This window comes from Lissotriton vulgaris, chromosome 5 (assembly GCF_964263255.1).
Source record: "Lissotriton vulgaris chromosome 5, aLisVul1.2, whole genome shotgun sequence".
Classification (NCBI taxonomy): Eukaryota; Metazoa; Chordata; class Amphibia; order Caudata; family Salamandridae; genus Lissotriton; species Lissotriton vulgaris.
Genome location: NC_141693.1, coordinates 1,544,428,521 through 1,544,452,806, shown reverse-complemented (window position 1 = coordinate 1,544,452,806; position 24,286 = coordinate 1,544,428,521). Strand labels below are relative to the sequence as shown.

General features: G+C 40.0%; 5 non-coding genes across 5 annotated transcripts; all 5 read left to right on the top strand.

Moving 5' to 3' along the window:
• The first annotated feature begins 3,043 nt into the window (after window positions 1-3,043).
• On the top strand, window positions 3,044-3,116 carry TRNAR-UCU (transfer RNA arginine (anticodon UCU)). Its single transcript has one exon. It is a non-coding gene; the product is annotated as a tRNA-Arg (tRNA).
• A 3,113-nt stretch (window positions 3,117-6,229) lies between these two features.
• TRNAR-CCU (transfer RNA arginine (anticodon CCU)) lies at window positions 6,230-6,303 on the top strand. The gene has a single exon. It is a non-coding gene; the product is annotated as a tRNA-Arg (tRNA).
• A 1,517-nt stretch (window positions 6,304-7,820) lies between these two features.
• TRNAI-UAU (transfer RNA isoleucine (anticodon UAU)) lies at window positions 7,821-7,893 on the top strand. The gene has a single exon. It is a non-coding gene; the product is annotated as a tRNA-Ile (tRNA).
• A 6,064-nt stretch (window positions 7,894-13,957) lies between these two features.
• Window positions 13,958-14,030, top strand: TRNAR-CCU (transfer RNA arginine (anticodon CCU)). Its single transcript has one exon. It is a non-coding gene; the product is annotated as a tRNA-Arg (tRNA).
• Window positions 14,031-21,330: 7,300 nt separating this feature from the next.
• On the top strand, window positions 21,331-21,403 carry TRNAR-CCU (transfer RNA arginine (anticodon CCU)). The gene has a single exon. It is a non-coding gene; the product is annotated as a tRNA-Arg (tRNA).
• Window positions 21,404-24,286: the final 2,883 nt, after the last annotated feature.

The following is a 24,286-nucleotide window of genomic DNA, read 5'->3' as shown; positions in this document are numbered from 1 at the left end:
ATGTGGTATTAGGAACTTTGAAATGGTACCATTTTACTTCTGTACTCTTCAGAGTCATGTTGGTGTTCTGAAACTACAAAGTAGATTTTTAAACACCTATCTTTGTCAGATGCAACTTTGACCCGGCAGACAATATTCCTTTGGAAAACATGATTTGAATTGGATTGGTGTAACTGTTGTTTCTAGAGGTGGTGACAGGCTTTCAGCTACTTGAATAGGGCAAGTCAGGATTCATGAAACGCATACAACCTTTGAGTGTGTGTAAATTGGTATATCCAGAAAGGAGCAGTTTGTACTACTGTCAAAACAGTTTCTCTCCACTTCTGGAAATATCCAGAGCTATGTAAAGCATACAACTGAGCTTTAATCTCATGAAGAAAGAGGTTTAAATGCAAAAAAGAAAACAAAAGCTTATTGTACTGGTGACATTCTCATTATATAGATTCCAAAAGAGTGCTTTAATTGAAAGGAGATGAAAAAACACAATGGGATGTAAACCTAAATAACTATCAATATCATATTTTCCATCCTTGCATACCACCTACATTATAAAAATAAGCACTGCTGGACAAATGACCTCGTGGCCTAATGGATAAGGCGTCTGACTTCGGATCACAAGTTTGAGGGTTCGAGTCCCTTCGTGGTCGGTTTTTGCCAATGGTCACACAACTCAGCTTTCCATTCAGAATGGAAGCAGGCTCTTCCAATACTCTTATAGCCATCATGTTCTCATTCCTAATTATTCATGAAGTGGAGTACAAACTGCACAGTCATTTAGATTGCATCTTCAGCCTAAAATCTTGTCCATGTTAGTGGCATGAAGAAGTGCTTTTATGTACACGCACTGAATATGTAATAGGGTTGCAGAATTTTGACTTGACACAATGGGTATTTAGCTTAAGGGTGTGTAAATGAAATGCAAGGTGTGTGAGTATGTGTTCATGGAGTGCTTCAAGTGTAAAATCTGTACAATTTGTGCAGTTAAAGTGCTAATTTTGCCTACGAGAAAGAAAAGTACTACAGAAGAATTATAAAGGATTGGCACATTGGCTGCCTTTGCTGATGACACAGTTGGCTAATTTGTAAAGCATTGGTCTATTAAGTTGCAGAGTGTGGTTGAACTTGGTTAGGAGACTTGGTGCCTGTTTCTGTGTCCTGCTGAAGACAAGGACGGCTTGATACCACTGTCAAAGCCCAATTTATTGAGAAAAGCATCCTGGAAAGAAGAAGTGTTGAGTCGAAAGTGGTTCTCCTCCAATTTCTCTCCACTTGCTCGAAATGCAGAGCCTACATTATAGCACAGAGCAGAGTGTTAAAGTCGGGAATGGAAGAGGATGAAAATGGGAAGTTTACTTATGGAGAGAACTGAGAAATGTCCTGTGTGCAGAAACCAGTGTTTAACGATTGAATACATTTAAATAATGCCTTTAGACTGTAAGTGTTTATCTATGCCTCAGTGGCCTAATGAATAAGGCCATGGCCTCCTACTTCAGGGATTATGGGTTCGAGTCCCATCTGAGGTGAAAACCAATATCCACTCTTACTTTTCCAGAGAAATTGATATATTTATTTTATGCTTCCGCTCAGAAGCTTATGTGGCATTAGGAACTTTGAAATGGTACCATTTTACTTCTGTACTCTTCAGAGTCATGTCGGTGTTCTGAAACTACAAAGTAGATTTTTAAACACCTATCTTTGTCAGATGCAACTTTGACCCGGCAGGAGATATTCCTTTGGAAAAAATGATTTGAATTGGATTGGTGTAACTGTTGTTTCTAGAGGTGGTGACAGGCTTTCAGCTACTTGAATAGGGCAAGTCAGGATTCATGAAACGTATACAACCTTTGAGTGTGTGTAAATTGGCATATCCAGAAAGGAGCAGTTTGTACTACTGTCAAAACAGTTTCTCTCCACTTCTGGAAATATCCAGAGCTATATAAAGCATACAACTGAGCTTTAATCTCATGAAGAAAGAGGTTTAAATGCAAAAAAGAAAACAAAAGCTTATTGTACTGGTGACATTCTCATTATATAGATTCCAAAAGAGTTCTTTATTTGAAAGGAGCTGAAAAAACACAATGGGATGTAAACCTAAATAACTATCAATATCATATTTTCCATCCTTGCATACCACCTACATTATAAAAATAAGCACAGCAGGACAAATGACCTCGTGGCCTAATGGATAAGGCGTCTGACTCCGGTTCACAAGATTGAGGGTTCGAGTCCCTTCGTTGTTGGTTTTTGCCAATGGTCACACAACTCAGCTTTCCATTCAGAATGGAAGCAGGCTCTTCCAATACTCTTATAGCCATCATGTTCTCATTCCTAATTATTCATAAAGTGGAGGACAAACTGCACAGTCATTTAGATTGCATCTTCAGCCTAAAATCTTGTCCATGTTAGTGGCATGAAGAAGTGCTTTTATGTACACGCACTGAAAATGTAATAGGGTTGCCGAATTTTGACTTGACACAATGGGTATTTAGCTTAAGGGTGTGTAGATGAAATGCAAGGTGTGTAAGTATGTGTTCATCGAGTGCCTCAAGTGTAAAATTGGTACGATTTGTGCAGTTAAAGTGCTAATTTTGCCTACGAGAAAGAAAAGTACTACAGAAGAATTATAAAGGATTGGCACATTGGCTGCCTTTGCTGATGACACAGTTGGCTAATTTGTAAAGCATTGGTCTATTAAGTTGCAGAGTGTGGTTGAACTTGGTTAGGAGACTTGGTGCCTGTTTCTGTGTCCTGCTGAAGACAAGGACGGCTTGATACCACTGTCAAAGCCCAGTTTATTGAGAAAAGCATCCAGGAAAGAAGAAGTGTTGAGTCGAAAGTGGTTCTCCTCCAATTTCTCTCCACTTGCTCGAAATGCAGAGCCTACATTATAGCAAAGAGCAGAGTGTTAAAGTCGGGGATGGAAGAGGTCGAAAATGGGAAGTTTACTTATGGAGAGTACTGAGAAATGTCCTGTGTGCAGACACCAGTGTTTGATGATTGAATACATTTAAATAATGCCTCTAGACTGCAATTGTTTATCGATGCCTCAGTGGCCTAATGGATAAGGCACTGGCCTTCTAAACCAGGGATTGTGGGTTCGAGTCCCATCTGAGGTGAAAACCAATATCCAGTCTTACTTTTCCAGAACAATTGATATTTTTATTACATGCTTCCGCTCAGAAGCTTATGTGGTATTAGGAACTTTGAAATGGTACCATTTTACTTCTGTACTCTTCAGAGTCATGTTGGTGTTCTGAAACTACAAAGTAGATTTTTAAACACCTATCTTTGTCAGATGCAACTTTGACCCGGCAGACAATATTCCTTTGGAAAACATGATTTGAATTGGATTGGTGTAACTGTTGTTTCTAGAGGTGGTGACAGGCTTTCAGCTACTTGAATAGGGCAAGTCAGGATTCATGAAACGTATACAACCTTTGAGTGTGTGTAAATTGGTATATCCAGAAAGGAGCAGTTTGTACTACTGTCAAAACAGTTTCTCTCCACTTCTGGAAATATCCAGAGCTATGTAAAGCATACAACTGAGCTTTAATCTCATGAAGAAAGAGGTTTAAATGCAAAAAAGAAAACAAAAGCGTATTGTACTGGTGACATTCTCATTATATAGATTCCAAAAGAGTGCTTTAATTGAAAGGAGATGAAAAAACACAATGGGATGTAAACCTAAATAACTATCAATATCATATTTTCCATCCTTGCATACCACCTACATTATAAAAATAAGCACAGCAGGACAAATGACCTCGTGGCCTAATGGATAAGGCGTCTGACTTCGGATCACAAGTTTGAGGGTTCGAGTCCCTTCGTGGTCGGTTTTCGCCAATGGTCACACAACTCAGCTTTCCATTCAGAATGGAAGCAGGATCTTCCAATACTCTTATAGCCATCATGTTCTCATTCCTAATTATTCATGAAGTGGAGTACAAACTGCACAGTCATTTAGATTGCATCTTCAGCCTAAAATCTTGTCCATGTTAGTGGCATGAAGAAGTGCTTTTATGTACACGCACTGAATATGTAATAGGGTTGCAGAATTTTGACTTGACACAATGGGTATTTAGCTTAAGGGTGTGTAGATGAAATGCAAGGTGTGTGAGTATGTGTTCATGGAGTGCCTCAAGTGTAAAATCTGTACAATTTGTGCAGTTAAAGTGCTAATTTTGCCTACGAGAAAGAAAAGTACTACAGAAGAATTATAAAGGATTGGCACATTGGCTGCCTTTGCTGATGACACAGTTGGCTAATTTGTAAAGCATTGGTCTATTAAGTTGCAGAGTGTGGTTGAACTTGGTTAGGAGACTTGGTGCCTGTTTCTGTGTCCTGCTGAAGACAAGGACGGCTTGATACCACTGTCAAAGCCCAATTTATTGAGAAAAGCATCCCGGAAAGAAGAAGTGTTGAGTCGAAAGTGGTTCTCCTCCAATTTCTCTCCACTTGCTCGAAATGCAGAGCCTACATTATAGCACAGAGCAGAGTGTTAAAGTCGGGGATGGAAGAGGATGAAAATGGGAAGTTTACTTATGGAGAGAACTGAGAAATGTCCTGTGTGCAGACACCAGTGTTTAACGATTGAATACATTTAAATAATGCCTCTAGACTGCAAGTGTTTATCTATACCTCAGTGGCCTAATGAATAAGGCCATGGCCTCCTAAGTCAGGGATTGTGGGTTTGAGTCCCATCTGAGGTGAAAACCAATATCCACTCTTACTTTTCCAGAGAAATTGATATATTTATTTTATGCTTCCGCTCAGAAGCTTATGTGGTATTAGGAACTTTGAAATGGTACCATTTTACTTCTGTACTCTTCAGAGTCATGTCGGTGTTCTGAAACTACAAAGTAGATTTTTAAACACCTATCTTTGTCAGATGCAACTTTGACCCGGCAGGAGATATTCCTTTGGAAAAAATGATTTGAATTGGATTGGTGTAACTGTTGTTTCTAGAGGTGGTGACAGGCTTTCAGCTACTTGAATAGGGCAAGTCAGGATTCATGAAACGTATACAACCTTTGAGTGTGTGTAAATTGGCATAGCCAGAAAGGAGCAGTTTGTACTACTGTCAAAACAGTTTCTCTCCACTTCTGGAAATATCCAGAGCTATATAAAGCATACAACTGAGCTTTAATCTCATGAAGAAAGAGGTTTAAATGCAAAAAAGAAAACAAAAGCTTATTGTACTGGTGACATTCTCATTATATAGATTCCAAAAGAGTTCTTTATTTGAAAGGAGCTGAAAAAACACAATGGGATGTAAACCTAAATAACTATCAATATCATATTTTCCATCCTTGCATACCACCTACATTATAAAAATAAGCACAGCAGGACAAATGACCTCGTGGCCTAATGGATAAGGCGTCTGACTTAGGATCACAAGATTGAGGGTTCGAGTCCCTTCGTGGTCGGTTTTTGCCAATGGTCACACAACTCAGCTTTCCATTCAGAATGGAAGCAGGCTCTTCCAATATCCTTATAGCCATCATGTTCTCATTCCTAAATATTCATGAAGTGGAGTACAAACTGCACAGTCATTTAGATTGCATCTTCAGCCTAAAATCTTGTCCATGTTAGTGGCATGAAGAAGTGCTTTTATGTACACGCACTGAAAATGTAATAGGGTTGCCGAATTTTGACTTGACACAATGGGTATTTAGCTTAAGGGTGTGTAGATGAAATGCAAGGTGTGTAAGTATGTGTTCATCGAGTGCCTCAAGTGTAAAATTGGTACGATTTGTGCAGTTAAAGTGCTAATTTTGCCTACGAGAAAGAAAAGTACTACAGAAGAATTATAAAGGATTGGCACATTGGCTGCCTTTGCTGATGACACAGTTGGCTAATTTGTAAAGCATTGGTCTATTAAGTTGCAGAGTGTGGTTGAACTTGGTTAGGAGACTTGGTGCCTGTTTCTGTGTCCTGCTGAAGACAGGGACGGCTTGATACCACTGTCAAAGCCCAGTTTATTGAGAAAAGCATCCAGGAAAGAAGAAGTGTTGAGTCGAAAGTGGTTCTCCTCCAATTTCTCTCCACTTGCGTGAAATGCAGAGCCTCCATTATAGCACAGAGCAGAGTGTTAAAGTCGGAGATGGAAGAGGATGAAAATGGGAAGTTTACTTATGGAGAGAACTGAGAAATGTCCTGTGTGCAGACACCAGTGTTTGATGATTGAATACATTTAAATTATGCCTCCAGACTGGAAGTGTTTATCTGTCCCTCAGTGGCCTAATGGATAAGGCACTGGCCTCCTAAGCCAGGGATTGTGGGTTCGAGTCCCATCTGAGGTGAAAACCAATATCCACTCTTACTTTTCCAGAAAAATGTATATATTTATTACATTCTTCCGCTCAGAAGCTTATGAGGTATTAGGAACTTTGAAATGGTACCATTTTACTTCTGTACTCTTCAGAGTCATGTTGGTGTTCTGAAACTACAAAGTAGATTTTTAAACACCTATCTTTGTCAGATGCAACTTTGACCCGGCAGAAGATATTCCTTTGGAAAAAATGATTTGAATTGGATAGGTGTAACTGTTGTTTCTAGAGGTGGTGACAGGCTTTCAGCTACTTGAATAGGGCAAGTCAGGATTCATGAAACGTATACAACCTTTGAGTGTGTGTAAATTAGCATATCCAGAAAGGAGCAGTTTGTACTACTGTCAAAACAGTTTCTCTCCACTTCTGGAAATATCCAGAGCTATGTAAAGCATACAACTCAGCTTTAATCTCATGAAGAAAGAGGTTTAAATGCAAAAAAGAGAACAAAAGATTATCGTACTGGTGACATTCTCATTATATAGATTCCAAAAAAGTGCTTTAATTGAAAGGAGCTGAAAAAACACAATGGGATGTAAACCTAAATAACTATCAATATCATATTTTCCATCCTTGCATACCACCTATATTACAAAAATAAGCGCAGCAGGACAAATGACCTCTTAGCCTAATGGATAAGGCGTCTGACTTCGGATCAGAAGATTGAGGGTTCGAGTCCCTTCGTGGTTGGTTTTTGCCAATGGTCACACAACTCAGCTTTCCATTCAGAATGGAAGCAGGCTCTTCCAATACTCTTATAGCCATCATGTTCTCATTCCTAATTATTCATGAAGTGGAGTACATACTGCACAGTCATTTAGATTGTATCTACAGCCTAAAATCTTGTCCATGTTAGTGACATGAAGAAGTGCTTTTATGTACACGCACTGAATATGTAATAGGGTTGCAGAATTTTAACTTGACACAATGGGTATTTAGCTTAAGAGTGTGTAGATGAAATGCAAGGTGTGTAAGTATGTGTTCATCGAGTGCCTTAAGTGTAAAATTTTGTTCGATTTGTGCAGTTAAAGTGCTAATTTTGCCTACGAGAAAGAAAAGTACTACAGAAGAATTATAAAGGATTGGCACATTGGCTGCCTTTGCTGATGACACAGTTAGCTAATTTGTAAAGCATTGGTCTATTAAGTTGCAGAGTGTGGTTGAACTTGGTTAGGAGACTTGGTGCCTGTTTCTGTGCCCTGCTGAAGACAAGGACGGCTTGATACCACTGTCAAAGCCCAGTTTATTGAGAAAAGCATCCAGGAAAGAAGAAGTGTTGAGTCGAAAGTGGTTCTCCAATTTCTCTCCACTTGCTCGAAATGCAGAGCCTACATTATAGCAAAGAGCAGAGTGTTAAAGTCGGGGATGGAAGAGGATGAAAATGGGAAGTTTACTTATGGAGAGAACTGAGAAATGTCCTGTGTGCAGACACCAGTGTTTGACGATTGAATACATTTAAATAATGCCTCTAGACTGCAAGTGATAAGCTATGCCTCAGTGGCCTAATGGATAAGGCACTGGCCTTATAAGTCAGGGATTGTGGGTTCGAGTCCCATCTGAGGTGAAAACTAATATCCACTCTTACTTTTCCAGAAAAATTGATATTTTTATTACATGCTTCCGCTCAGAAGCTTATGTGGTATTAGGAACTTTGAAATGTTTGGAAAACATGATTTGAATTGGATTGGTGTAACTGTTGTTTCTAGAGGTGGTGACAGGCTTTCAGCTACTTGAATAGGGCAAGTCAGGATTCATGAAACGTATACAACCTTTGAGTGTGTGTAAATTGGCATATCCAGAAAGCAGCAGTTTGTACTACTGTCAAAACAGTTTCTCTCCACTTCTGGAAATATCCAGAGCTATGTAAAGCATACAACTGAGCTTTAATCTCATGAAGAAAGAGGTTTAAATGCAAAAAAGAAACAAAAGCTTATCATACTGGTGACATTCTCATTATATAGATTCCAAAAGAGTGCTTTAATTGAAAGGAGCTGAAAAAACACAATGGGATGTAAACCTAAATAACTATCAATATCATATTTTCCATCCTTGCATACCACCTACATTATAAAAATAAGCACAACAGGACAAATGACCTCCTGGCCTAATGGATAAGGCGTCTGACTTCGGATCACAAGATTGAGGGTTTGAGTCCCTTCGTGGTCGGTTTTCGCCAATGGTCACACAACTCAGCTTTCCATTCAGAATGGAAGCAGGCTCTTCCAATACTCTTATAGCCATCATGTTCTCATTCCTAATTATTCATGAAGTGGAGTACATACTGCACAGTCATTTAGATTGCATCTTCAGCCTAAAATCTTGTCCATGTTAGTGGCATGAAGAAGTGCTTTTATGTACACGCACTGAATATGTAATAGGGTTGCAGAATTTTGACTTGACCCAATGGGTATTTAGCTTAAGGGTGTGTAGATGAAATGCAAGGTGTGTAAGTATGTGTTCATGGAGTGCCTCAAGTGTAAAATCTGTACGATTTGTGCAGTTAAAGTGCTAATTTTGGCTACGAGAAAGAAAAGTACTACAGAAGAATTATAAAGGATTGGCACATTGGCTGCCTTTGCTGATGACACAGTTGGCTAATTTGTAAAGCATTGGTCTATTAAGTTGCAGAGTGTGGTTGAACTTGGTTAGGAGACTTGGTGCCTGTTTCTGTGTCCTGCTGAAGACAAGGACGGCTTGATACCACTGTCAAAGCCCAGTTTATTGAGAAAAGCATCCAGGAAAGAAGAAGTGTTGAGTCGAAAGTGGTTCTCCTCCAATTTCTCTCCACTTGCTCGAAATGCAGAGCCTACATTATAGCACAGAACAGAGTGTTAAAGTCGGGGATGGAAGAGGATGAAAATGGGAAGTTTACTTATGGAGAGAACTGAGAAATGTCCTGTGTGCAGACACCAGTGTTTGACGATTGAATACATTTAAATAATGCCTCCAGACTGCAAGTGTTTATGTGTCCCTCAGTGGCCTAATGGATAAGGCACTGGCCTCCTAAGCCAGGGATTGTGGGTTCGAGTCCCATCTGAAGTGAAAACCAATATCCACTCTTACTTTTCCAGAAAAATGTATATCTTTATTACATTCTTCCGCTCAGAAGCTTATGAGGTATTAGGAACTTTGAAATGGTACCATTTTACTTCTGTACTCTTCAGAGTCATGTTGGTGTTCTGAAACTACAAAGTAGATTTCTAAACACCTATCTTTGTCAGATGCAACTTTGACCCGGCAGAAGATATTCCTTTGGAAAAAATGATTTGAATTGGATTGGTGTAACTGTTGTTTCTAGAGGTGGTGACAGGCTTTCAGCTACTTGAATAGGGCAAGTCAGGATTCATGAAATGTATACAACCTTTGAGTGTGTGTAAATTGGCATATCCAGAAAGGAGCAGTTTGTACTACTGTCAAAACAGTTTCTCTCAACTTCTGGAAATAAACAGAGCTATGTAAAGCATACAACTGAGCTTTAATCTCATGAAGAAAGAGGTTTGAATGCAAAAAAGAGAACAAAAGCTTATCGTACTGGTGACATTCTCATTATATAGATTCCAAAAGAGTGCTTTAATTGAAAGGAGCTGAAAAAACACAATGGGATGTAAACCTAAATAACTATCAATATCATATTTTCCATCCTTGCATACCACCTACATTACAAAAATAAGCACAGCAGGACAAATGACCTCTTGGCCTAATGGATAAGGCGTCTGACTTCGGATCAGAAGATTGAGGGTTTGAGTCCCTTCGTGGTCGGTTTTTGCCAATGGTCACACAACTCAGCTTTCCATTCAGAATGGAAGCAGGCTCTTCCAATACTCTTATAGCCATCATGTTCTCATTCCTAATTATTCATGAAGTGAAGTACATACTGCACAGTCATTTAGATTGTATCTTCAGCCTAAAATCTTGTCCATGTTAGTGGCATGAAGAAGTGCTTTTATGTACACGCACTGAAAATGTAATAGGGTTGCCGAATTTTGACTTGACACAATGGGTATTTAGCTTAAGGGTGTGTAGATGAAATGCAAGGCGTGTAAGTATGTGTTCATCTAGTGCCTCAAGTGTAAAATTTGTATGATTTGTGCAGTTAAAGTGCTAATTTTGCCTACGAGAAAGAAAAGTACTACAGAAGAATTATAAAGGATTGGCACATTGGCTGCCTTTGCTGATGACACAGTTGGCGAATTTGTAAAGCATTGGTCTATTAAGTTGCAGAGTGTGGTTGAACTTGGTTAGGAGACTTGGTGCCTGTTTCTGTGTCCTGCTGAAGACAAGGACGGATTGATACCACTGTCAAAGCCCAGTTTATTGAGAAAAGCATCCAGGAAAGAAGAAGTGTTGAGTCGAAAGTGGTTCTCCAATTTCTCTCCACTTGCTCGAAATGCAGAGCCTACATTATAGCAAAGAGCAGAGTGTTAAAGTCGGGGATGGAAGAGGATGAAAATGGGAAGTTTACTTATGGAGAGAACTGAGAAATGTCCTGTCTGCAGACACCAGTGTTTGACGATTGAATACATTTAAATAATGCCTCTAGACTGCAAGCGTTTAGCTATGCCTCAGTGGCCTAATGGATACGGCACTGGCCTTCTAAATCAGGGATTGTGGGTTTGAGTCCCATCTGAGGTGAAAACCAATATCCACTCTTACTTTTCCAGAAAAATTGATATATTTATTACATGCTTCCGCTCAGAAGCTTATGTGGTATTAGGAACTTTGAAATGGTACCATTTTACTTCTGTACTCTTCAGAGTCATGTCAGTGTTCTGACATTACAAAGTAGATTTTTAAACACCTATCTTTGTCAGATGCAACTTTGACCCGGCAGAAGATATTCCTTTGGAAAAAATGATTTGAATTGGATTGGTGTAACTGTTGTTTCTAGAGGTGGTGACAGGCTTTCAGCTACTTGAATAGGGCAAGTCAGGATTCATGAAACGTATACAACCTTTGAGCGTGTGTAAATTGGCATATCCAGAAAGGAGCAGTTTGTACTACTGTCAAAACAGTTTCTCTCCACTACTGGACATATCCAGAGCTATGTAAAGCATACAACTGAGCTTTAATCTCATGAAGAAAGAGGTTTAAATGCAAAAAAGAAAACAAAAGCTTATCGTACTGGTGACATTCTCATTATATAGATTCCAAAAGAGTGCTTTAATTGAAAGGAGCTGAAAAAACACAATGGGATGTAAACCTAAATAACTATCAATATCATATTTCCCATCCTTGCATACCACCTACATTATAAAAATAAGCACAGCAGGACATATGACCGCGTGGCCAAATGGATAATGCGTTTGACTTCGGATCAGAAGATTCAGGGTTCGAGTCCCTTCGTGGTCGGTTTTTGCCAATGGTCACACAACTCAGCTTTCCATTCAGAATGGAAGCAGGCTCTTCCAATACTCTTATAGCCATCATGTTCTCATTCCTAATTATTCATGAAGTGGAGTACATACTGCACAGTCATTTAGATTGTATCTTCAGCCTAAAATATTGTCCATGTTAGTGGCATGAAGAAGTGCTTTTATGTACACGCACTGAATATGTAATAGGGTTGCAGAATTTTAACTTGACACAATGGGTATTTAGCTTAAGGGTGTGTAGATGAAATGCAAGGCGTGTAAGTATGTGTTCATGGAATGCCTCAAGTGTAAAATCTGTACGATTTGTGCAGTTAAAGTGCTAATTTTGCCTACGAGAAAGAAAAGTACTACAGAAGAATTATAAAGGATTGGCACATTGGCTGCCTTTGCTGATGACACATTTGGCTAATTTGTAAAGCATTGGTCTATTAAGTTGCAGAGTGTGGTTGAACTTGGTTAGGAGACTTGGTGCCTGTTTCTGTGTCCTGCTGAAGACAAGGACGGCTTGATACCACTGTCAAAGCCCAGTTTATTGCGAAAAGCATCCAGGAAAGAAGAAGTGTTGAGTCAAAAGTGGTTCTCCAATTTCTCTCCACTTGCTCGAAATGCAGAGCCTACATTATAGCAAAGAGCAGAGTGTTAAAGTCGGGGATGGAGGAGGATGAAAATGGGAAGTTTACTTATGGAGAGAACTGAGAAATGTCCTGTGTGCAGACACCAGTGTATTACGATTGAATACATTTAAATAATGCCTCTAGACTGCAAGGGTTTATCTATGCCTCAGTGGCCTAATGGATAAGGCACTGGCCTTCTAATTCAGGGATTGTGGGTTCGAGTCCCATCTGAGGTGAAAACCAATATCCAGTCTTACTTTTCCAGAAAAATTGATATTTTTATTACATGCTTCCGCTCAGAAGCTTATGTGGTATTAGGAACTTTGAAATGTTTGGAAAACATGATTTGAATTGGATTGGTGTAACTGTTGTTTCTAGAGGTGGTGACAGGCTTTCAGCTACTTGAATAGGGCAAGTCAGGATTCATGAAACGTATACAACCTTTGAGCGTGTGTAAATTGGCATATCCAGAAAGGAGCAGTTTGTACTACTGTCAAAACAGTTTCTCTCCACTACTGGACATATCCAGAGCTATGTAAAGCATACAACAGAGCTTTAATCTCATGAAGAAAGAGGTTTAAATGCAAAAAAGAAAACAAAAGCTTATCGTACTGGTGACATTCTCATTATATAGATTCCAAAAGAGTGCTTTAATTGAAAGGAGCTGAAAAAACACAATGGGATGTAAACCTAAATAACTATCAATATCATATTTCCCATCCTTGCATACCACCTACATTATAAAAATAAGCACAATATGACATATGACCACGTGGCCAAATGGATAATGCGTCTGACTTCGGATCAGAAGATTCAGGGTTCGAGTCCCTTCGTGGTTGGTTTTTGCCAATGGTCACACAACTCAGCTTTCCATTCAGAATGGAAGCAGGCTCTTCCAATACTCTTATAGCCATCATGTTCTCATTCCTAATTATTCACGAAGTGGAGTACATACTGCTCAGTCATTTAGATTGCATCTTCAGCCTAAAATCTTGTCCATTTTAGTGGCATTAAAAAGTGCCTCTATGTACACGCACTGAATATGTAATAGGTTTGCAGAATTTTGACTTGACAGAATGGGTTTTTAGCTTAAGGGTGTGTAGATGAAATGCAAGGTGTGTAAGTATGTGTTCATGGAGTGCTTCAAGTGTAAAATCTGTATGAATTGTGCAGTTAAAGTGCTAATTTTGCCTACGAGAAAGAAAAGTACTACAGAAGAATTATAAAGGATTGGCACATTGGCTGCCTTTGCTGATGACACAGTTGGCTAATTTGTAAAGCATTGGTCTATTAAGTTGCAGAGTGTGGTTGAACTTGTTTAGGAGACTTGGTGCCTGTTTCTGTGTCCTGCTGAAGACAAGGACGGCTTGATACCACTGTCAAAGCCCAGTTTATTGTGAAAAGCATCCAGGAAAGAAGAAGTGTTGAGTCGAAAGTGGTTCTCCTCCAATTTCTCTACACTTGCTCGAAATGCAAAGCCTCCATTATAGCACAAAACAGAGTGTTAAAGTTGGGCATAGAAGAGGATGAACATGGGAAGTTTACTTATGGAGTGAACTGAGAAATGTCCTGTGTGCAGAGACCAGTGTTTGACGATTGAATACATTTAAATAATGCCTCTAGACTGCTAGTGTTTATCTGTGCCTCAGTGGCCTAATGGATAAGGCACTGGCCTCCTAAGCCAGGGATTGTGGGTTCGAGTCCCATCTGAGGTGAAAACTAATATCAACTCTTACTTTTCCAGAAAAATTTATATATTTATTACATGATTCCGCTCAGAAGCTTATGTGGTATTAGGAACTTTGAAATGGTACCATTTTAATTCTGTACTCTTCAGAGTCATGTTGGTGTTCTGAAACTACAAAGTAGATTTTTAAACACCTATCTTTGTCAGATGCAACTTTGACCCGGCAGAAGATATTCCTTTGGGAAAAATGATTTGAATTGGATTGGTGTAACTGTTGTTTCTAGAGGTGGTGACAGGCTTTCAGCTACTTGAATAGGGCAAGTCAGGATTCATGAAACGTATACAACCTTTGAGTGTGTGTAAATTGGCATATCCTGAAAGGAGCAGTTTGTACTACTGTCAAAACAGTTTCTCTCCACTTCTGGAAATATCCAGAGCTATGTAAAGCATACAACTGAGCTTTAATCTCATGAAGAAAGAGGTTTAAATGCAAAAAAGAAAACAAAAGCTTATCGTACTGGTGACATTCTCATTATATAGATTCCAAAAGAGTGCTTTAATTGAAAGGAGCTGAAAAAACACAATGGGATGTAAACCTAAATAACTATCAATATCATATTTTCCATCCTTGCATACCACCTACATTATAAAAATAAGCACAGCAGGACAAATTACTTCGTACCCTAATGGATAAGGCGTCTGACTTCGGATCACAAGATTGAGGGTTCGAGTCCCTTTGTGGTCGGTTTTTGCCAATGGTCACACAACTCAGCTTTCCATTCAGAATGGAAGCAGGCTCTTCCAATACTCTTATAGCAATCATGTTCTCATTCCTAATTATTCATGAAGTGGAATACATACTGCACAGTCATTTAGATTGTATCTTCAGCCTAAAATCTTGTCCATGTTAGTGGCATGAAGAAGTGCTTTTATGTACACGCACTGAATATGTAATAGGGTTGCAGAATTTTGACTTGACACAATGGGTATTTAGCTTAAGGGTGTGTAGATGAAATGCAAGGTGTGTAAGTATGTGTTCATGGAGTGCCTCAAGTGTAAAATCTGTTCGATTTGTGCAGTTAAAGTGCTAATTTTGCCTACGAGAAAGAAAAGTACTACAGAAAAATTATAAAGGATTGGCACATTGGCTGCCTTTGCTGGTGACACATTTGGCTAATTTGTAAAGCATTGGTCTATTAAGTTGCAGAGTGTGGTTGAACTTGGTTAGGAGACTTGGTGCCTGTTTCTGTGTCCTGCTGAAGACAAGGACGGCTTGATACCACTGTCAAAGCCCAGTTTATTTAGAAAAGCATCCAGGAAAGAAGAAGTGTTGAGTCGAAAGTGGTTCTCCTCCAATTTCTCTCCACTTGCTCGAAATGCAGAGCCTACATTATAGCAAAGAGCAGAGTGTTAAAGTCGGGGATGGAAGAGTATGAAAATGGGAAGTTTACTTATGGAGAGAACTGAGAAATGTCCTGTGTGCAGAGACCAGTGTTTCACGATTGAATACATTTAAATAATGCCTCTAGACTGCAAGGGTTTATCTATGCCTCAGTGGCCTAATGGATAAAACACTGGCCTTCTAAGCCAGGGATTGTGGGTTCGAGTCCCATCTGAGGTGAAAACCAATATCCACTCTTACTTTTACAGAAAAATTGATATTTTTATTACATGCTTCCGCTCAGAAGCTTATGTGGTATTAGGAACTTTGAAATGGTACCATTTCACTTCTGTACTCTTCAGAGTCATGTTGGTGTTCTGAAACTACAAAGTAGATTTTTAAACACCTATCTTTGTCAGATGCAACTTTGACCCGGCAGACGATATTCCTTTGGAAAACATGATTTGAATTGGATTGGTGTAACTGTTGTTTCTAGAGGTGGTGACAGACTTTCAGCTACTTGAATAGGGCAAGTCAGGATTCATGAAACGTATACAACCTTTGAGTGTGTGTAAATTGGCATATCCAGAAAGGAGCAGTTTGTACTACTGTCAAAACAGTTTCTCTCCACTTCTGGAAATATCCAGAGCTATGTAAAGCATACAACTGAGCTTTAATCTCATGAAGAAAGAGGTTTAAATGCAAAAAAGAAAACAAAAGCTTATCGTACTGGTGACAGTTTACCTGCAATCTGGAGCCCATTAGTATACCTGACAGTGAAGCTGCCTTTTTCAAGATCACACTGAATCCTAATTTCACATTCTCCGGTGTCTTGATATATAGGCCCCCCTCCGGCCACCTAAAAAACTGGGCTGCCAATTTGGCCAGTTTTATAACCCCCCTTTTCTTAACTTCGAAAAATCTCACCCTGCTTGGTGATTTTAATATGCATTTCGACGACCCTAACAACGTCACCTGCTCCAACTTATTGGAGGACCTCGCAGTATTACAACTTAGACTATTAAACTCTGGCCCCACTCACAAGGCGGGACACTTACTTGATCCCATTATTACAAACATCCCTGAACTTAGTTGGACGTCCACGTCCCCTGTCTGTTGGTCTGATCACCACCTCCTACTCTTCGGCCTAAAATTACCTACATCTACTCTAAATAATGCTGTATGGCCGGTCTTGTCCATGAGAAACTGGAAACAGCTTGACACCAGTAAACTCAGTGAATCTCTAATAAACAGCCCACCAGCTCAGGCCTCAGACATGGAAGGTATTGCCAACGCGATGCACACTTGGCTGGAAAAGGCTGTTGACAGCTGTCTCCCTCTCTCTCAAACTAAAAGAAACATACACCGACCCCCAGCCCCATGGTTTACTGAATGCCTGAAATCGGAAAAATCACACTGCAAATACCTTGAGAGGCAATTGAGAAAAGACTATTCCACTGAAAAAAAGAGGGTTTATCAAAACGCCAGAAACAAGTACCACTCCGCTTGTACCAAAGCACGCGCCCTTTTTGTTGCAAATAACATCAATTTTGCTTCTAACAAAGCAAAAACTCTTTTCCACACAGTTAAGGAACTTGCAGGTGTTAACACGGTTGCAAACGCCCCCCCTCTGAGCACCACACAATGTCAAAATCTAGCATCTTTCTTCACTGATAAAATTGAGAACATCATCCATGCTATAAACTCTCAACCTCTAACTAATAATCTTCCAGTCGCTTCACTACTAAACCTTCCTGCTTTTAAGCTCCTTACCCACTGGCCTGAAATTACCCTGGACTCACTTAAATCTTCTCTGAAATCCATCAAATCGGGCTCTCCTCGAGACCCCCTCCCCGTCAGTGTTCTAAAAACCCTCGACGACCCAGTTCTGACGTTTGTCGCTAACACCCTCAACGCCTCTCTCGTCTCTTCCACAGTACCTTCCTTGTGGAAGCATGCGATGGTTAGTCCCCTGCTGAAGAAGCCCTCTGCCAACCCTGACGTTCTGGCTAATTATCGGCCTATATCACTTCTACCTGCTTGCTCTAAACTTCTGGAGAGACATATTCATTCTGCTCTCACTCTCTTCACTGAGAAGAATGCTCTCCTCCATCCATCTCAATCAGGTTTTTGTGCCGGTTTCTCTACTGAAACCGCCTTGCTGGGCGTCACGGAAGCCATTAGGAAGCACCTGGATGAGGGTCAAACTGTCGCACTCATACTGTTAGATTTGAGTGCGGCGTTTGATACCATCTCGCACTCCAAACTACTGACCACATTAGATAACAACGGCATTAGAGGTGCAGCTCTTGACTGGATCAGATCTTTTTTGTTGCACAGAACCTTTCAAATTACCTCGTCCATTGCTTGCTCGGACACCTTCAGTGCCCCACACGGTGTCCCACAGGGCTCCATTCTAAAGCCCCTGTTTTTTAATATTTACCTTCGACCTTTGGCCGATCTAGCAGAAAGTTCGGGTCTCACCCTAATGACCTATGCTGATGATTCCCAAATCATCTTTTCCCTGACAAAGCCAAAATCCTCTGATCCCTCTCTTCTTAGGCAGGGACTCTTGAACATCTTCAGTTGGATGTCCATCAACCAACTGAAATTGAATGGCGATAAAACGGAGGTCATACTCCTAGGTAAAGATAAACATCTGTGGAATCCTTCCCATTGGCCATCTGAACTAGGGACCATTCCAACTCCTGTTGACCATGCAAGAAATCTGGGCGTCTGCCTCGATGACACTCTATCTATGAGGCAACAGGCTAATAAAGTAGTCGGTCTTTGTTTCATCATAATGAAATGGCTGAGAAAGATCCTCTGGATGCTGCCCCTTGCAACTCAAAAGACCGTAGTCAATGCATTGATAACATCACGTCTTGACTACTGGAATATCCTGTACTTAGGATCAAATCAGCCTGTGATCAAAAGGTTGCAGCTCGCCCAGAACTCAGCAGCAAGACTACTCTGTAACATCCCCAATTTCTCCAGTGTATCGAAACATCTGAGGGACTTACACTGGCTCAGGATTGATCAACGCATCAAATTTAAAGCCCTCACCTACATGTTCAGAATTAAAAATTCAACAGCCCCCAAATACCTGCAATCATTAGTTACTCCTTATATTCCTGGACGGATGCTGCGCTCACATTCAGGAGCATTCTTTGTGATCCCCAGATACAAATTGTCAAGAATTGGTGGTAGATCTTTCTCTGTCCTGGGACCCACTCTTTGGAACTCCCTCCCAGTTAACATCAGGACTGAGGCCAATTATGCTAGTTTCAGAAAGAGCATCAAGACCTGGCTCTTTAACAAATAACTCTCTGTAACTCTTAAGCGAAATTTTGTGGTCAGCAAACCTGTTGTCGGCGCCGGGAAACCCTTTTTGGGTAGCTGTGCGCCATACAAATGGAAAAAATAAATAAAATAAAAATAAATAAAACATTCTCATTATATAGATTCCAAAAGAGTGCTTTAATTGAAAGGAGCTGAAAAAACACAATGGGATGTAAACCTAAATACCTATCAATATCATATTTTCCATTCTTGCATACCACCTACACTATAAAAATAAGCACAGCAGGGCATATGACCGCGTGGCCTAATGGATAAGGCGTCTGACTTTGGATCAGAAGATTGAGGGTTCGAGTCCCTGTGTAGTTGGTTTTTGCCAATGGTCACACAACTCAGCTTTCCATTCAGAATGGAAGCAGGCTCTTCCAATACTCTTATAGCCATCATGTTCTCATTCCTAATTATTCATGAAGTGGAGTACATACTGCACAGTCATTTAGATTGCATCTTCAGCCTAAAATCTTGTCCATGTTAGTGGCATGAAGAAGTGCTTTTATGTACACACACTGAATATGTAATAGGGTTGCAGAATTTTGACTTGACACAATGGGTATTTAGCTTAAGGGTGTGTAGATGAAATGCAAGGTGTGTGAGTATGTGTTCATGGAGTGCCTCAAGTGTAAAATCTGTACGCTTTGTGCAGTTAAAGTGCTAATTTTGCCTACGAGAAAGAAAAGTACTACAGAAGAATTATAAAGGATTGGCACATTGGTTGCCTTTGCTGATGACACATTTGGCTAATTTGTAAAGCATTGGTCTATTAAGTTGCAGAGTGTGGTTGAACTTGGTTAGGAGACTTGGTGCCTGGTCTGTGTCCTGCTGAAGACAAGGACGGCTTGATACCACTGTCAAAGCCCAGTTTATTGCGAAAAGCATCCAGGAAAGAAGAAGTGTTGAGTCAAAAGTGGTTCTCCAATTTCTCTCCACTTGCTCGAAATGCAGAGCCTACATTATAGCAAAGAGCAGAGTGTTAAAGTCGGGGATGGAGGAGGATGAAAATGGGAAGTTTACTTATGGAGAGAACTGAGAAATGTCCTGTGTGCAGACACCAGTGTATTACGATTGAATACATTTAAATAATGCCTCTAGACTGCAAGGGTTTATCTATGCCTCAGTGGCCTAATGGATAAGGCACTGGCCTTCTAATTCAGGGATTGTGGGTTCGAGTCCCATCTGAGGTGAAAACCAATATCCACTCTTACTTTTCCAGAAAAATTGATATTTTTATTACATGCTTCCGCTCAGAAGCTTATGTGGTATTAGGAACTTTGAAATGTTTGGAAAACATGATTTGAATTGGATTGGTGTAACTGTTGTTTCTAGAGGTGGTGACAGGCTTTCAGCTACTTGAATAGGGCAAGTCAGGATTCATGAAACGTATACAACCTTTGAGCGTGTGTAAATTGGCATATCCAGAAAGGAGCAGTTTGTACTACTGTCAAAACAGTTTCTCTCCACTACTGGACATATCCAGAGCTATGTAAAGCATACAACAGAGCTTTAATCTCATGAAGAAAGAGGTTTAAATGCAAAAAAGAAAACAAAAGCTTATCGTACTGGTGACATTCTCATTATATAGATTCCAAAAGAGTGCTTTAATTGAAAGGAGCTGAAAAAACACAATGGGATGTAAACCTAAATAACTATCAATATCATATTTCCCATCCTTGCATACCACCTACATTATAAAAATAAGCACAATATGACATATGACCACGTGGCCAAATGGATAATGCGTCTGACTTCGGATCAGAAGATTCAGGGTTCGAGTCCCTTCGTGGTTGGTTTTTGCCAATGGTCACACAACTCAGCTTTCCATTCAGAATGGAAGCAGGCTCTTCCAATACTCTTATAGCCATCATGTTCTCATTCCTAATTATTCACGAAGTGGAGTACATACTGCTCAGTCATTTAGATTGCATCTTCAGCCTAAAATCTTGTCCATTTTAGTGGCATTAAAAAGTGCCTCTATGTACACGCACTGAATATGTAATAGGTTTGCAGAATTTTGACTTGACAGAATGGGTTTTTAGCTTAAGGGTGTGTAGATGAAATGCAAGGTGTGTAAGTATGTGTTCATGGAGTGCTTCAAGTGTAAAATCTGTATGAATTGTGCAGTTAAAGTGCTAATTTTGCCTACGAGAAAGAAAAGTACTACAGAAGAATTATAAAGGATTGGCACATTGGCTGCCTTTGCTGATGACACAGTTGGCTAATTTGTAAAGCATTGGTCTATTAAGTTGCAGAGTGTGGTTGAACTTGTTTAGGAGACTTGGTGCCTGTTTCTGTGTCCTGCTGAAGACAAGGACGGCTTGATACCACTGTCAAAGCCCAGTTTATTGTGAAAAGCATCCAGGAAAGAAGAAGTGTTGAGTCGAAAGTGGTTCTCCTCCAATTTCTCTACACTTGCTCGAAATGCAAAGCCTCCATTATAGCACAAAACAGAGTGTTAAAGTTGGGCATAGAAGAGGATGAAAATGGGAAGTTTACTTATGGAGTGAACTGAGAAATGTCCTGTGTGCAGAGACCAGTGTTTGACGATTGAATACATTTAAATAATGCCTCTAGACTGCTAGTGTTTATCTGTGCCTCAGTGGCCTAATGGATAAGGCACTGGCCTCCTAAGCCAGGGATTGTGGGTTCGAGTCCCATCTGAGGTGAAAACTAATATCAACTCTTACTTTTCCAGAAAAATTTATATATTTATTACATGATTCCGCTCAGAAGCTTATGTGGTATTAGGAACTTTGAAATGGTACCATTTTAATTCTGTACTCTTCAGAGTCATGTTGGTGTTCTGAAACTACAAAGTAGATTTTTAAACACCTATCTTTGTCAGATGCAACTTTGACCCGGCAGAAGATATTCCTTTGGGAAAAATGATTTGAATTGGATTGGTGTAACTGTTGTTTCTAGAGGTGGTGACAGGCTTTCAGCTACTTGAATAGGGCAAGTCAGGATTCATGAAACGTATACAACCTTTGAGTGTGTGTAAATTGGCATATCCTGAAAGGAGCAGTTTGTACTACTGTCAAAACAGTTTCTCTCCACTTCTGGAAATATCCAGAGCTATGTAAAGCATACAACTGAGCTTTAATCTCATGAAGAAAGAGGTTTAAATGCAAAAAAGAAAACAAAAGCTTATCGTACTGGTGACATTCTCATTATATAGATTCCAAAAGAGTGCTTTAATTGAAAGGAGCTGAAAAAACACAATGGGATGTAAACCTAAATAACTATCAATATCATATTTTCCATCCTTGCATACCACCTACATTATAAAAATAAGCACAGCAGGACAAATTACTTCGTACCCTAATGGATAAGGCGTCTGACTTCGGATCACAAGATTGAGGGTTCGAGTCCCTTTGTGGTCGGTTTTTGCCAATGGTCACACAACTCAGCTTTCCATTCAGAATGGAAGCAGGCTCTTCCAATACTCTTATAGCAATCATGTTCTCATTCCTAATTATTCATGAAGTGGAATACATACTGCACAGTCATTTAGATTGTATCTTCAGCCTAAAATCTTGTCCATGTTAGTGGCATGAAGAAGTGCTTTTATGTACACGCACTGAATATGTAATAGGGTTGCAGAATTTTGACTTGACACAATGGGTATTTAGCTTAAGGGTGTGTAGATGAAATGCAAGGTGTGTAAGTATGTGTTCATGGAGTGCCTCAAGTGTAAAATCTGTTCGATTTGTGCAGTTAAAGTGCTAATTTTGCCTACGAGAAAGAAAAGTACTACAGAAAAATTATAAAGGATTGGCACATTGGCTGCCTTTGCTGGTGACACATTTGGCTAATTTGTAAAGCATTGGTCTATTAAGTTGCAGAGTGTGGTTGAACTTGGTTAGGAGACTTGGTGCCTGTTTCTGTGTCCTGCTGAAGACAAGGACGGCTTGATACCACTGTCAAAGCCCAGTTTATTTAGAAAAGCATCCAGGAAAGAAGAAGTGTTGAGTCGAAAGTGGTTCTCCTCCAATTTCTCTCCACTTGCTCGAAATGCAGAGCCTACATTATAGCAAAGAGCAGAGTGTTAAAGTCGGGGATGGAAGAGTATGAAAATGGGAAGTTTACTTATGGAGAGAACTGAGAAATGTCCTGTGTGCAGAGACCAGTGTTTCACGATTGAATACATTTAAATAATGCCTCTAGACTGCAAGGGTTTATCTATGCCTCAGTGGCCTAATGGATAAAACACTGGCCTTCTAAGCCAGGGATTGTGGGTTCGAGTCCCATCTGAGGTGAAAACCAATATCCACTCTTACTTTTACAGAAAAATTGATATTTTTATTACATGCTTCCGCTCAGAAGCTTATGTGGTATTAGGAACTTTGAAATGGTACCATTTCACTTCTGTACTCTTCAGAGTCATGTTGGTGTTCTGAAACTACAAAGTAGATTTTTAAACACCTATCTTTGTCAGATGCAACTTTGACCCGGCAGACGATATTCCTTTGGAAAACATGATTTGAATTGGATTGGTGTAACTGTTGTTTCTAGAGGTGGTGACAGACTTTCAGCTACTTGAATAGGGCAAGTCAGGATTCATGAAACGTATACAACCTTTGAGTGTGTGTAAATTGGCATATCCAGAAAGGAGCAGTTTGTACTACTGTCAAAACAGTTTCTCTCCACTTCTGGAAATATCCAGAGCTATGTAAAGCATACAACTGAGCTTTAATCTCATGAAGAAAGAGGTTTAAATGCAAAAAAGAAAACAAAAGCTTATCGTACTGGTGACAGTTTACCTGCAATCTGGAGCCCATTAGTATACCTGACAGTGAAGCTGCCTTTTTCAAGATCACACTGAATCCTAATTTCACATTCTCCGGTGTCTTGATATATAGGCCCCCCTCCGGCCACCTAAAAAACTGGGCTGCCAATTTGGCCAGTTTTATAACCCCCCTTTTCTTAACTTCGAAAAATCTCACCCTGCTTGGTGATTTTAATATGCATTTCGACGACCCTAACAACGTCACCTGCTCCAACTTATTGGAGGACCTCGCAGTATTACAACTTAGACTATTAAACTCTGGCCCCACTCACAAGGCGGGACACTTACTTGATCCCATTATTACAAACATCCCTGAACTTAGTTGGACGTCCACGTCCCCTGTCTGTTGGTCTGATCACCACCTCCTACTCTTCGGCCTAAAATTACCTACATCTACTCTAAATAATGCTGTATGGCCGGTCTTGTCCATGAGAAACTGGAAACAGCTTGACACCAGTAAACTCAGTGAATCTCTAATAAACAGCCCACCAGCTCAGGCCTCAGACATGGAAGGTATTGCCAACGCGATGCACACTTGGCTGGAAAAGGCTGTTGACAGCTGTCTCCCTCTCTCTCAAACTAAAAGAAACATACACCGACCCCCAGCCCCATGGTTTACTGAATGCCTGAAATCGGAAAAATCACACTGCAAATACCTTGAGAGGCAATTGAGAAAAGACTATTCCACTGAAAAAAAGAGGGTTTATCAAAACGCCAGAAACAAGTACCACTCCGCTTGTACCAAAGCACGCGCCCTTTT